Source organism: Panthera pardus, unplaced genomic scaffold, assembly GCF_024362965.1.
Source record: "Panthera pardus isolate Hobbes unplaced genomic scaffold, ASM2436296v1 HiC_scaffold_8, whole genome shotgun sequence".
Classification (NCBI taxonomy): domain Eukaryota; kingdom Metazoa; phylum Chordata; class Mammalia; order Carnivora; family Felidae; genus Panthera; species Panthera pardus.
In genome coordinates, this window is record NW_026527013.1 from 124,055,902 (window position 1) to 124,069,019 (window position 13,118).

At 45.3% G+C, this 13,118-nt stretch overlaps 1 long non-coding RNA gene across 1 annotated transcript in view; it reads left to right on the plus strand.

Annotated features, from left to right (window-relative positions):
* LOC109263950 (uncharacterized) overlaps nucleotides 1–13,118 on the plus strand; it is a 61,593-nt gene that overhangs the window by 29,931 nt on the left and 18,544 nt on the right. The gene's annotated exons all lie outside the window — the stretch shown is intronic.

Consider the following 13,118-nt stretch of genomic DNA (forward strand, 5'->3'; position numbering starts at 1 on the left):
ATTTAGTCAAGTGTGTAAGAGAAAAAGGGCATTTCATGTTGAGGGAACAGTACTAGCAAAGGTCTGGAGTGTGAGACAACATGATCTGTCTGAGCAAACAGAAGCAGTCCCAGACGCACCAGAACATAAACTAGGGGGCAGGGAGGGGTAATAGCTGAGGCTGCTGAGATAGATGGCAGGCAGGCCCTCCATGGAAGACCTTGTATGTTTTTTAAGAAGGGAGATTTATCCTGTAATTTTGGGGGAGACATTGTGATGTTTGAAAGAAACAGGCAATAGGGTCAGATCTGGGTTTTGACAAATTTGCTCAATGGATAAGGCCCCAGCCCAAAGAGGAGGTGACTGGTTATGCAGCAGTCAAGGTGAGGGAGGATGTCACCTGCATTGTGGCAGTGAGAACAGTAAAGAAGAGAAGAAACAGATTTGCTCCATATTTAGGAGGGCAAATGATCGGGGATTGATTGGAACTGAGAAATGGAGAAGAGGAAGAACGATAAACTTCAGCCCCAACATACTGGGAATGCCTGTTCATTCTGATCTTTTACATCAAAGGGTGTGAGATAATTCCAAATGCGAAAGCCTCTTTGTTAATATTCTCATATTCTCCTTGTTCTTTTGTTTCCTGCTGAGGCAGGGAGAAAAGTGCAAGGGCAATTTAGGAAGTGGTCTTAACTTGGGATTGTATGCTAATCAGTCAACAACTTAACCTGGGATGTGGAAATGCCACAGGATGTGATGTCAGACCTGGGCCCAATTTCCACATGTACCATGTCCCAGCTATGCTAACTTAGACTAGCTCTACAAATATCAATGCCATCATTAGCAGAATTGAAGATAGCCTCTGCTCTGGGGCGCAGGTGTGAGGATGACTTACTTGTGGCCTTTCTCTCTGTGTGTTGGCAGGGACCGATGCAACCTATCTGGCTGGCTAGGCAGGCAGCCCCTTCCTTCCTCACCTGAAGCTTTGTGCTCAAAGAGGTCATTCTCCTTCTCAAATAAACAAGGACCATCTTTCGGACTTGAGTATGTGGGAAATTGTGCTCCTCTACTAATCCTTCTGAATGATCCCTCGAGGTCCAAGAAGAAACTTGCAGGGTGTTTGTGAGGGTTAGATGACATCACAGATATAAAACACTCTGTAAACCCTAAGGGTTTCTTCCATTTGGTTGTTATTATCCTGGACATGGATTCTGTTCTTTTTAGTCATAAAACTTATCTGGAGAGAATACCCTGGTAGGTTTTCCTTTCTGTTCCCTTTGCTTTATTCCACAATTGCTGTGGCCTTTGTGAGTTGCTGTGGTGCCTAATGATGGTGAATTACAGCAGGACTCCTGCTCATTTGATTCCATAGCAAATGAAGGAAACACATGGTCTTCATCTGACACCATAAAGGCCCTGCATTAGTTTTATTTTACTTCATAATAAATTACCACCACCCCCCCCCCCCCCCCGCAAATCTAGCATCTTAAAAAATAACAAATATTTATCTCACACTTTCTGTAGGGCAGGTGTGGCTTAGGTGGGTGTCTCTGCCTCAAGGTTGAGGCACAAGGTTGCCATCATGGTGTCAGTTGGGGCTGTGGTCTCATCTGAAGGCTGAGGGGGGACTACTCCCAAGCAGAATTAGACTCCTTGAAGCCTATGGTTGGAAAGCTTTCTTTCTGTCCACTGGAGCTCTTTTTCAGTTCCTTGCCATATGGACCTCTCCACAGGGCAGCTCATAAGATGGCAGCTGAATTCCATTAGAGCAAGCACATGGGAGAGCAAAAAGGGTATGCAGGACAGAAACCAGTTCTCTTTTGTAATGACCTTACTTGACCTAACTCGAGTCAGGCTCCTCTAAGTCCTTAAAGCTCAGACCTTGGCTCTGTCTTTTGCTGGCTTATTCCAGTTTTAGCAAAAATCCTACTGAATCAGTTTAGCGAGAATCCCCTACCCTTGGTATCTGACCACTCTTGATATCTGATAAAATCCTCATTCCCAACCCTCCATATCTTATCACCCTGGCTTGCCTTCAGCAAGAATCCTGCTGGGTCAGGTTAGCCAGATCCCCCTCATTCCTCATGTTTCCTCTTAGTTGTTTTATATCCACTGATCCCCACCCAGCTCTGTGGCCATAAATCCCCATTTGTCCTTCTTGGACTCAGAATCATGCCCAGTTCTATAGCGAGGCCACTCTTCCTCTATTGTAATCATTCCAGAATAAAGTTTTCCTTCACTCCTCTAACTTCTGTTTGGCTCTAGTTTACTTTGACAGTAATCTCATCTGGAAAATAGCATCCCATCACTTCTGCCATATTCTCTCAGTTAGAACTAGGTCCAGTTCACGCTCTGGGGATAGGATTGCACAAGGCTGTAACACCAGGAGGTAGGGATCATTGGAGGTCATCTTAGAGGCTGTGTACCACAGGTCTCATGAATAGTGGCACGGGACTCCTCCTCAGGGGCTGTCTCACAATCTCCAAACCATTGCTCTGCCTCCAGTGGTCCCTTTCCACTGCCCCCAGTTGAGCAAATGGTCCAGGCTTTAATTTTAGCAATATTCGTACAAAGCTTTCTCCCAGGACCCTGAGCCCCTTGGCTTTCACTACCCAATGCACACTTGGCCTGGGCTCCTGCCAGGTTACTCTCCTCTGTGGACCAGAGCCCCTGGCTCCTGCTTGTCTGGGAGAGGGATCAAAGAGGAACCAAACTCAGTGTAGCACCCCAAAGGGTCACATTTGATTTCCTGAGCTTGGAAGACTATGGGTTCACAATCGATCCAGACTTTCTTTCCTTTTTTTTTTTTTATCTTACAGTTTATTTTTGAGAGAGAGAGAGAGACAGAGAGACAGAACACGAGTAGGGGAGGAGCAGAGAGAGAGAGAGACAGACAGACAGACAGACAGACACAGAAGCAGACTCCAGGCTCTGAGCTGTCAGCACAGAGCCCAATGCAGGGCTCGAACCCACAAACCAGGAGATCATGACCTGAGCTGAAGTCAGACACTTAGCTGACTGAGCTACCCCAGGAACCCCTCAATCCAGACTTTCTTGATCACCAAGGCCTCTTTGCCCCCACACAGAAATCTGTAACACGCTGTGGCAGATGTTCTCTCTTATCGTGTGGCACTTCTCTCATCCCAAATCTGTCTCCACCGTCTCCGAGGAAAGTTGTCAGGCAGAACCGCTAAGGCCTATGATCGCGGTAAAATTCCTAAATGAATCTTTAATGCCTTGAGAACCTGGAGTGACCTGCTGTTTCCACAACATGTAAGCAATCCTCTCTAACGAAGTTGAACATTTCCCTTGTGGGCTTGCTAAGTTGTGGAAAATAAATATGAAAGAGCTTTTAAGATGCCTCCTGATCCGGGGTGAGCACAATCGCCCTTTTGTTTACCTTAATGTAATAGGATCATTATCTGGCCGCCCCATTTGGACGAAGCCTTGAACACATATTAACCTGTTGACTTTGTTAATAGTAATTTAGGATGACCTCTCAGGCTCCAATCCCAGCTTTTTAAAGCCAAGTGTAGAGTGGTCGTTCCTTGTTTTCTCTGTTGACTCTCATTAAAGATTTGCGTAAACATAGCTGAAGGATGACTACGTTGCTTTTTGGTGCCAGCCAATTATGGAAATTGGCTTTTGCTGGTGGAGGGTGTTTTTGATCTATAGAATCTGTAAGAGGTGGAGTCGTTTGGTGTTGGTTGATCTTGACCCTTAAAAGGGGAGGACTTACCTCTGTATCTCATGGTCCAATAACAGAGACTGCAGTGGTAAATGTGGGGGAGCCAGTGGCTTTCCATCCCGAACGTGACAGAGTCTCACCCCAGAACCACCGCAAGTGCCAAAAAGGAGGTTTTGTGCTTCTCTTCTCACTGACCCTCCGCCTGCCTCAATCTGCCCAATTAAAGCAGCGAGGCCACGACCTGCTGGCCGCTTTCCTGGTTTCACTGAGCCGACCCACCCTCTCTGCCTTTGGAAGGCATGATGGATTGGTTTGAAACAAAACCATCTCATTCCCAAACTGAAAGGTTCCTTTTTACGTTTGGGAACAACTTGAAACCACCGGAGAAAATCATGTGCCAATTATGTATAAACTCCTTTACCACAAGGTATAAAGGAAGCCATAATTCGGGGGGCTTATGTTTGATTGAATTCATCTGTTTCCATTTTGTAAATAGAGAGCAGGGAGAATCCATAGTGGTGGACAGTTGATATAATGCAGCTTCTATTCCCCGGGCGAAAGAAGGGGTGGCCCTGTCGTTTCACTCCCTCAGAGCCAGCCTTCTTAGGTGCAAAGAATCACATGAGAGTCCTCAGCTGGAAGGGAGGTCAGCGTTTTTTTTGAGGCAGCACCAGACCCTCCCAGAACCATAGACGTAGAAGGGAAGGGACCCTGCTTCGCCAACCACCCAGCCAAGAACAACAGCCTTCAACTGGGGAAATCCCCCCACCCCCTCCCCTGGTCCAGCATGAGATTTACACTGATGGGTCTGTGTTTGCCAGCAGCTGACAAGTCAGACTTCACCCTTAACATCCCTAAGTGTGTTGGTACTAATTAGGTGAAAAATGAGATGCATTGTTAAAACTGGCTTTCCTTTCCTGCTTGGCAGCTTGACATTATGGGACACTGAAACCTCATATTGTCTCACAGAAACATGCCCAAGGGTAGCTACATTACGGGAGGGGGTGGAGAGGGAAGACCCAGTAAGGGAAAGGATAAAGGTCACTTTACCATCATTTCTATCTGTCATTAATGAAAGACTGGCTTGTTAAGGGGCATAGTAGATTAACTGATATCTCTTTCCGCATGTGTGGGTTAGTGACCTGATGTTTGGATGCACTGACTTGGAAGTCAGACACACTTGAGTGTAATCCCAGCTTTTCCACTTAACTTGTGGCCTGACCTTGGGGCCCTTCCTGAGCCTCACTCTCCTCATCTGTAAAACGGAGATACTTCATTGAGCTGTTGTTATTTAAATAATACTTGAGAATCATGTAATATCTTAAAAAATGAATTGTTGGACCTTTCCTTTCCATTCTGGGCCTCTCATTTCCTGGGAAGGCTGGCTCCCGTATCGTCTATTTTAAACTCCCTCTGATGAACCAGGAGGATTCCTTGCTGGGTAGAGAGAATGGCCATGTTCAGAGACTGCCGATAAACCTTTTCTAGATCTTTCTTTCTGCCCGGGCCACTTTGAATCACTTGCCTTTATTTTGGCGACCATGATGACTGCATTGCTACCCATCTGAAATCATTTTCTCTAATGATTGCTAATTTTTAAAATAAAAAAACCATTTTTCTCCAAAATGAAAATGAATTGCTGTTGAATAGTCACTACTGTTTTCATTAGGTCAGCTCTTGATTACCCAAGGACCAAGGGTTTAAGGCTTACGTTTCATGGATTCTGCAGACCCTTGTTCTTTCCTTCTCCTCATCCCTAGTTTATTCTTAATTCAATTCTGCAGGTATTTTATGAGAGCTGAGTGATTTACATGGATGATCTAATTCAATCTTCTTGACTGCTTTCTTTTTATTCCTGAGAATAAAATTTCACTGAGAAGGGGAGGAGGTATGGAGTTATTATGCAACTTCCCTGAGACTATCTGACTGAGAAATGGCAGGGCACAGGGTGCCTGGGTGGCTCGTTGGTTAGGTGTCCACCTTTGGCCCAGGTCATGATCTTGTGGTTTGTAGGTTCGAGCCCCACATCGGGCTCTGTGCTGACAGCTCAGAGCCTGGAGCCTGCTTCAGATTCTGTGTCTCCCTCTGTCTCTGCCCCTCCCCTGCTTATGCTCTCTCTCTCTCTCTCTCTCTCTGAAAAATAAGTAAACATTGAAAAATTTTTTTAATTAAAAAAAAAAAAAAAGAAGTGGCAGGGTGCAACTTGAACCCAGGCTGTCTGACCTCTGAACCCAAGCATGAAGGACTGTGCCTTCAGGTGTTGGTTCACCCCATTAGGAGAGATTGCACAAATGAAGAAATGAGGGCCCAAGTCATGCAGCACAATTTGGATAAATCAAGACTTGTATGTGAACGGGAAGGACACCAGGAAATGGAACGTGGGATTCAGACACAACTGGATGATTAGCAGCAATATTTAATCCTTCAGGCGATTCTCTCCTTCCTGTCATGGTCGGTGGAGGTCTGGAGTACCCTCTACTCTCAGAAGGAATCAAGTCCCAATTTCTGGAAGATAAATGTTACTGTCTTACAAACTAGACAAAAGAAAAAGGAACTCATCCTAGCTTCCCAAGGCAAGTCACTCCTGACGTCCTAAAATAAGTGTGGTTACAAACTGCCTGCCTCTCCGCGGTGAAAATTGTATTCAGTAGTTATCAAGAGTTGTACCCGCTCCTCTGTCGTCTTCTAACTGTTTTTTTGTTCATGATGTATGCTGCAGCCATACATCTGACATATATTTCCTGTTATTTGTTTCAGGCACCAGAATCTCTCAGGTTTTTCCTAGGCCTGAGACATAATGGCTCTATTTTGCTTTTAGGATTTCCACCCCCCTTGGGGCATTCAGACCTTCCTGGGTTCGCTTGGTGATTTGAATGTAACCCTTCTCACGAGGCAGCATCTTGGACCTTCTGGGTAACCCTGTCCTCTTCCACCACCCACTTTCTGAGCAGAGGTGGCCCATGCTTGCAGGACAGACCTAGCTTTTTGGAGGGTCAATCCTATCAGTGTTTCCAGGGTAATTTGTCTTTGTGGGATGGGTAATGAAGGGGTCTCAGAGACTGAGTGGCACGATAATTTGTTCCTTTCCAGACAAGGTTGGTCTTATCAGGCTTGACTATCCATGCTACCGAGACGGTGGAGCTCTGACAGTATTTGCTTTTGAAAGGCTGGGAGTCAGCGAACCCCAGCGCTCTAGTTCCCTTAGAGGCAGCTGACCTAATCTTACCCTGATGTAAGCAATTTTAATTCATTGAGATTCTGCCTAATGATTCTGGTGATTTACATTGTTGTCATTCTTGAGCGTTATTATGTTTTCAAAGAAAAGGATCAGGCCTGTGGAGACATTTTCCTCTAAATGCTTCCTTTGAAGGACACTGCTCACCATGGAAGGGAGAGAAATGATACAAAGGAGAGTCTGCTATACGACAGCCAGGGTCTCTCCCTAGAACTCTGGAAAGAATAGTATCTATTGTACTCACGTGGCGTTTAGGTATCTGTCATTCTATGTCTCTGGTACTGAAGCCTCAGAGAAATGCTTGGGTCTGAGGGGATTTTTAGGATCCCCCTGTGCTCGTCCGGCTTGATCCAGTATTATTCTCCAAAGGCAGGGTCCCCTTGATTCCATGGAATGGGGTTCCTACCACCCTAAACATGGAGCCGGCACTCTGCAAAGTGCTTAGATTCAGAGAGCATGCTGTGAAGGGAAATTGAATGAGCCTAGTGTTTATTTGATGACTTGGAGGAAAATTAGAACAAGGAATAGAAGATAGAGACTGTAACTATTATTTGAGCGTTGTCCTTGCTGAAAGAGGGAGGTTTGATCTGACCAGATGATAAAGAATATCACAAGTGGATGGTATAATGCCTGTATGTGTCCTTCCTTCAACACTGATTGTTGGGGCTTGGGTTAAGAAGCCCACATCATTGTCTTTTGAATTATTGTTAGAGACCCCCAAACTGGTCTTCTTGCATCTGTCCCTCCTCTTCCCCTTGACAATTTGTTATCAACAGAATAGCCAGAGTGATCCCATGAAAATGTATGTTCAGATCACGTCACACCTTTTCCCACCACCCACCAGAGGCTTTTTCCATCCCTCAGAGTAAAAGTCTGTATAGTGGTTGACAAGGCTGCACAAAGAGCTCTCCCTGGCGCCCCATCCCCCAAGCCAGCACCTCTAAACTCTCATTTAGCTTCTGAGACGCAGCTCACATGCCGTCCCCTCGTGGAGAGGCCGTTGGACCTGTGTGTACCCCTTAGCCCTCTGCTCAGGTCTCAGTAAACTAATTTTTCTTTCATCCTTTCCGCTTTCCCCCTGGTCTCTGAGGTTCTTGTGAGAGGAACTGAGTTTTACTTCTCCCAGAATCATCCCAAGACCAAGTGCTCGGTAAGTTATTGTTGAGTTAGTGAATGAATGAATGAATGAACGGACGGACGAACGAGGCTGTGAGTGCCTCTTTGGCGCAGGTGTGCATGTGGTTTGTGGCCGAGGTGCTATGTGACAGGCAGCAGACAGCCTCCACAAACGGGCCCCGTTGGTGCTTTGCACCACACCTTCTGTGCCGAGATGCTCAACAGGCTGCATCCAGTAGCAAAAGCACTTCATTGTTTCCCCTCGAGAGACACCGAGGGTCTGACCACAGTTCCATTCCCGGCTCCTGGGAAAATGAAGCATGGCCAAAGGATCCTCGCTTAGTTCCTCTGTCCTGGGCTGGGTCCCAGGAGAGGGTGGGCGGGATGAGGGGAAACACCTGTGGAGTCTGTCCTGTGCCCCGCTGGTCTGCTCGGGGTCAGCCCCCCAACCCCCAAGCTCTTGTAGAGCTGGGCTTTGTAGCCTGGCCCCCCACGCTCTGTGGCTCCGTCGGCATAAATATTGTTCTTTGAGGCACTCCACTGTGGTGGGACAGGGAAGGAAAAGTCATCACTGGGGGACACGTGTCTGCGTGCCTTTTCCAGAAGACGTAGTGCATGCTGGGCAGAGCCAGCTTTGCAGTCAGGCTGCTGTAGCCTGCTCTCGAGGAGAGACACCGGGAAGGCTCTGCAGGTGCCCTCCACCCCCACCTCCTCACCCCTCATCCCCATGCACTGGTGGCACCTACTGTGGCCAGGCCTTCCTCCAGGGCAGGCACATGTTGTGTTCCTGGCACCAAAAAAGTTTGGAAAAATTAAAGGGGAAAAGCCATTTGCTCGTGGCACGCTGCCCAGGCGGATTAATCCAATCCCTCAGAGAGAGCTCTTCCTAAACAACTTGTAATTAATCTGGGGAACTCATGGCCACAGGAGTTTATGAGGCCAAATTCCTCAGTAGGTTTCAAAAAAGGGAGTTGTTGTCTATGTGTAAGAGTAGTGTCTTTCCTCAGATAAGCTGGCAGTAAGTCTGCAGGAGCTGTCAGTGTGTCCGCTGGGCCGGAGAGGAAATGCAGTCCTGGGAAAGAATAAAGGTAGTGCTCGCGTTCATCATCACAGTAGCTAAGTTTTGGTGAGTAGTTGTTATGTGCTTGACTTCCTGAGCTAAGCACTCTCTTTGCATCTGCTCCTGTAATTCTCACAAGGAGCAGATCCTGGTGCCATCCCTATTTGATAGAAGAGGGTAAAGGAGCCCAGAGGCATTAAATAATGTGTCTGTGGTCACACAGCCAGGGCGTGTGGAGCTAAAATCTCAACTAAGGCACAACGTCTCTGGATCAGCTCTTAATAGCTGGGTCTTAGTTCCTTCACCACCATGGGTTGGAGTGGCCTTAGCGAGGCCACGCATGTCTTTGCCCTGTAACTTAGTGCCATGTGTTAGAGTACTGGATTTGGAAAGTGCATTTGGTCTTTAGTAGCATGACCCTACAGCAAGTCATTTAATCTGTGAGTCTGCATCCTCATCTGATAAGGTAGGGCATAATAATACCTCTCTTACCTATTTTGGGTGGTTAAATGTAATGATGTATTGAAATATACACAAAATATACACTTTTGTGATAAACACGAAAGTGCTATTCAGCTGTCAGGCTTTGTTATGAAATTATCTATAGTCATGATAAAATGAGAGCATTAGATCCAGGCTGTTCAACAGGTCTTTCTGCCGTGATGAAAATAGTCTATCTGTGCAGTCCAATATGCTAGTCACCAGCCACATGTGGCTATTAACACCTTTGAAATGTGAGACCGAGGAACTACATTTTAAATTTCACTTAACTAATTTAAATTTAAACAGCAATGTGTGGTTAGTTGCTACTGTAGTGGACAGCACAGGAGATGGTTTCAGCTGGAAGCCCACTTAATCCAACCCCTTTGTTTCATAGATGAGGAGACTGCGGTCCGGTCCGTAAAGGGGCAGGAACTTGCCTAAAGTCACACAGTGAGTTAGCAGACAAGAGGCCCAGAACCATGTCTCCTAACACCCTGATAGTCTCCACTTTTAAAAAAGTCTGAATATCGTTGATTGAGACCAGGAGATCAGAAAAGAGGATTGATCGTTATCAACCTGAAGCCCGTGTGAAATAAGCAGCTAGTGAAATACTGGGAAGACTAGTTTTGAGGGCTCCCTGAGGTCAGAGAGAGCGCTAAGACAGGGTGCCCACACCCACTTGTGTGAAACAGTGTGTGACTGTCTACCCTGGGAACCTAACTCGGGGCTGCCTTCACCAAGTATAATTCTGACTCCTTAGGGCCAGCGGACAGGAAATGCTCTTTGCGCTTGAAGCCCATCCTGACAGTGACAGAGACGCCTCTGGCTTGGTCCATCTCGCCGAGGAGTGGCTTTGCCAGTAACGGAGGGCTCGGGGCTCCCGTGGACTGTAACGGTATATCTGTGGAAAGAAAGAAAAGGCCTGTGGTGAGCCTGCAACTCCAGTGCCAAATCACAATGCATAATTGGCCCTGATTTTTTCCATATGTATCAACAAAAACAGCGTTGCTTTCATGAGAGATGAAAGCGACCCTTTTCTTTGGTCATATTTCCTCTTTGTGTATAGTTCCCAGGTCTCGACTGGGTTCATCATTCTCTGTGTAAAGCAAACCTAAAAGAGAAAAAATCAGAAGTTAGGGATATGGAAGGACTTATGGAGAAAATAACTTTCTTTATGTTTTCTATGGCAAAGAGGCTGTTTTCTTCCTTTTCTTAGCCAAAATGAAATTAATTTGTCAGAGTTTTGGTAAAATCATACTCTCGGTGTAGTGAAAGCATGTAAGTGCTTAAGAGTAGGGGATCAACGGATATGTGTGAACTATCTCTCGTAAAGGACACTTATTCATTCATTCAGCACTCCTTTTGTGTTAATCTGCTCAGGCTTCCACAACAAAATGCCCCAGGCTGGGAGGCTTAAGCAACAGAATTTTTTTTTCTCACAGTTGTGGAGCCTGGATGTCCAAGATCAAGATGCCATCAAGCTTGGTTTCTCCCGAAGTCTCTCTCCCTGGCTTGCAGATGACTGCCTTCTCTCTGTGTTGTCACATGGCCTTTGCTCCGTAACAATAGTATCTCTTCCTCTCCTTATAAGCACACCAGTCCTATTGGCTTAGGACTCACCCTATGACCTCATTTAACCTTTTAAAAAAAATGTTTATTTTTGACAGGGGAGCAGAAGAATGGGGGCGGGGGTGGCCGAAAGAGAGACAATCCCAAGCAAGCTCCATGCTGTCACCCTGTCAGCACAGGGCCCGACCTGGAGCTCAATCTCATGAACTGTGAGATCATGACCTGAGGTCGAAATCAAGAGTCAGACACCTAATCAGCTGAGCCACCCCAGTGACCCTGACCTCATTTAACCTTAACTGCATCTTTAAAGGCTCCATCTCCAAATACAGTCACGTTAGGGTTCAAGGGTACAGCATATAAACTTTGAAGGGACACAGTTCAGTCCTTGACACGTTTACTGAATACTGTTGTGCTGGGTACTGGAGATACAGAAAAAAATTATATAACAAGCTAGACTCTGGGAAGCTGGGAGTCATATAGACTTGTAAAAAAACGCATGAAACATGATACACAATTTGTATACACCAAAGGCATCAAGGGAGAAATTCTACTTTGTTTCGGTGAATGGAAGAGGAGAAGAAGTCTTCAAAGACAAGAAGCAGAGTGAACTGAGTTTTGAAGGAGAGCCTGGCATAGGCAGGATGACAGGGAAAAGAATAAAGATATGGGTAAAATAAGCCAAATCTCTCTCCTGTCCTCTGGAAGCTTCTAAAAATACTCTCTCAACTTCAAAGGCCTAAACTTCTATAATTAGGGATAATTTCTTTCATTAAGGCATTCCTTCTTGAGAAAAAACAAAAACAAAAACAAAACTGTATTGGTTGGAATGATCTCAGTTACAAACAGCATAAAACCGTGATACAAGGTGGCTTGAACAGTAGGGACATGAGTTATTTTGCATGAGCAGAAAAGATCAGTGGAGGGATGTCTTCCAGACATAGGTTGATCACTAACTGAAGTGTGGCATGAAGGACTCAGGCTTTTTCTGTCTCTCCAAATTGCCTTCCTTACCACTGACCTTCGCCACAGGCGGGATCTTCTCCTGGTTATAATGGCTGCCAGTGGAAATTGGGTTTATGTGATTACTTACTCACACCCTGCAGGAGAGAAAAAGAAAACTTTGCCCCCAGTCATTGCTGTGCTGGTGTTGGCTTGTACGGGCTTGTGAGTACCAATTGCCAAATTTTTAGGAATTTTGCATGCTAGTTGTTAAACATAGTTGTTACTAAAAATTAAATTATGTAAACATAAAAAGAAATGAGTTATATAAAAAAACAAAGATAATAAAAAGTCAAGGCTCATCACTTCCTAATTATTTCACTACTTTCACTATTACCTGTGCCCTTGACATGGTTTACATCTATCCTACCTGTATGAGGGTGACGGTAGGTAGTGATGTACCATTGTACTTCCCTCTCCAACCCCACATCAGTGGCTTGAAATTAGCCATGGTGGGAGTATTTATAGCTCAGAAATTGGCAAATGCTATAAATCAGGTCGTGATTTATTGTGTTTTGGTTGTCTACTAAGAAAGTGATGGAGAAAGGCAAACAATGAAGATTAAACTTTAAACAGTGTTGTTCTAAAACTGTTACATTGTGAATAGTACAAAAACTCCAGGGCTATTCTTCCAGTGTTATCTGATTCAGCAAAGAAGTCATTCACATCATGGACAAATGAGTAGAGTTCTGACTATGTTTCTTCATCGTCTTGTTAACATATACGAAAGCAGCCAACACTCATGTCAGTATTACACTCACTCATCTGTTCGTTATAAACATAGGTTGGTTATAGACGTAAGAATGGCAAGGCCGATTAAAATATTTTCTAAAAATCAATTGACCGTGTGGAATTGAAACTAAAGAGCAATGCATGTTTTATGTTTGTGTGTGTGCCTATTGGCTTCCACACATCCATTAGATGAGTAAATACTTGTAATAAATGTATATAGGTATATATACATACAGGTCTCTAGGCATAGGTGTCTA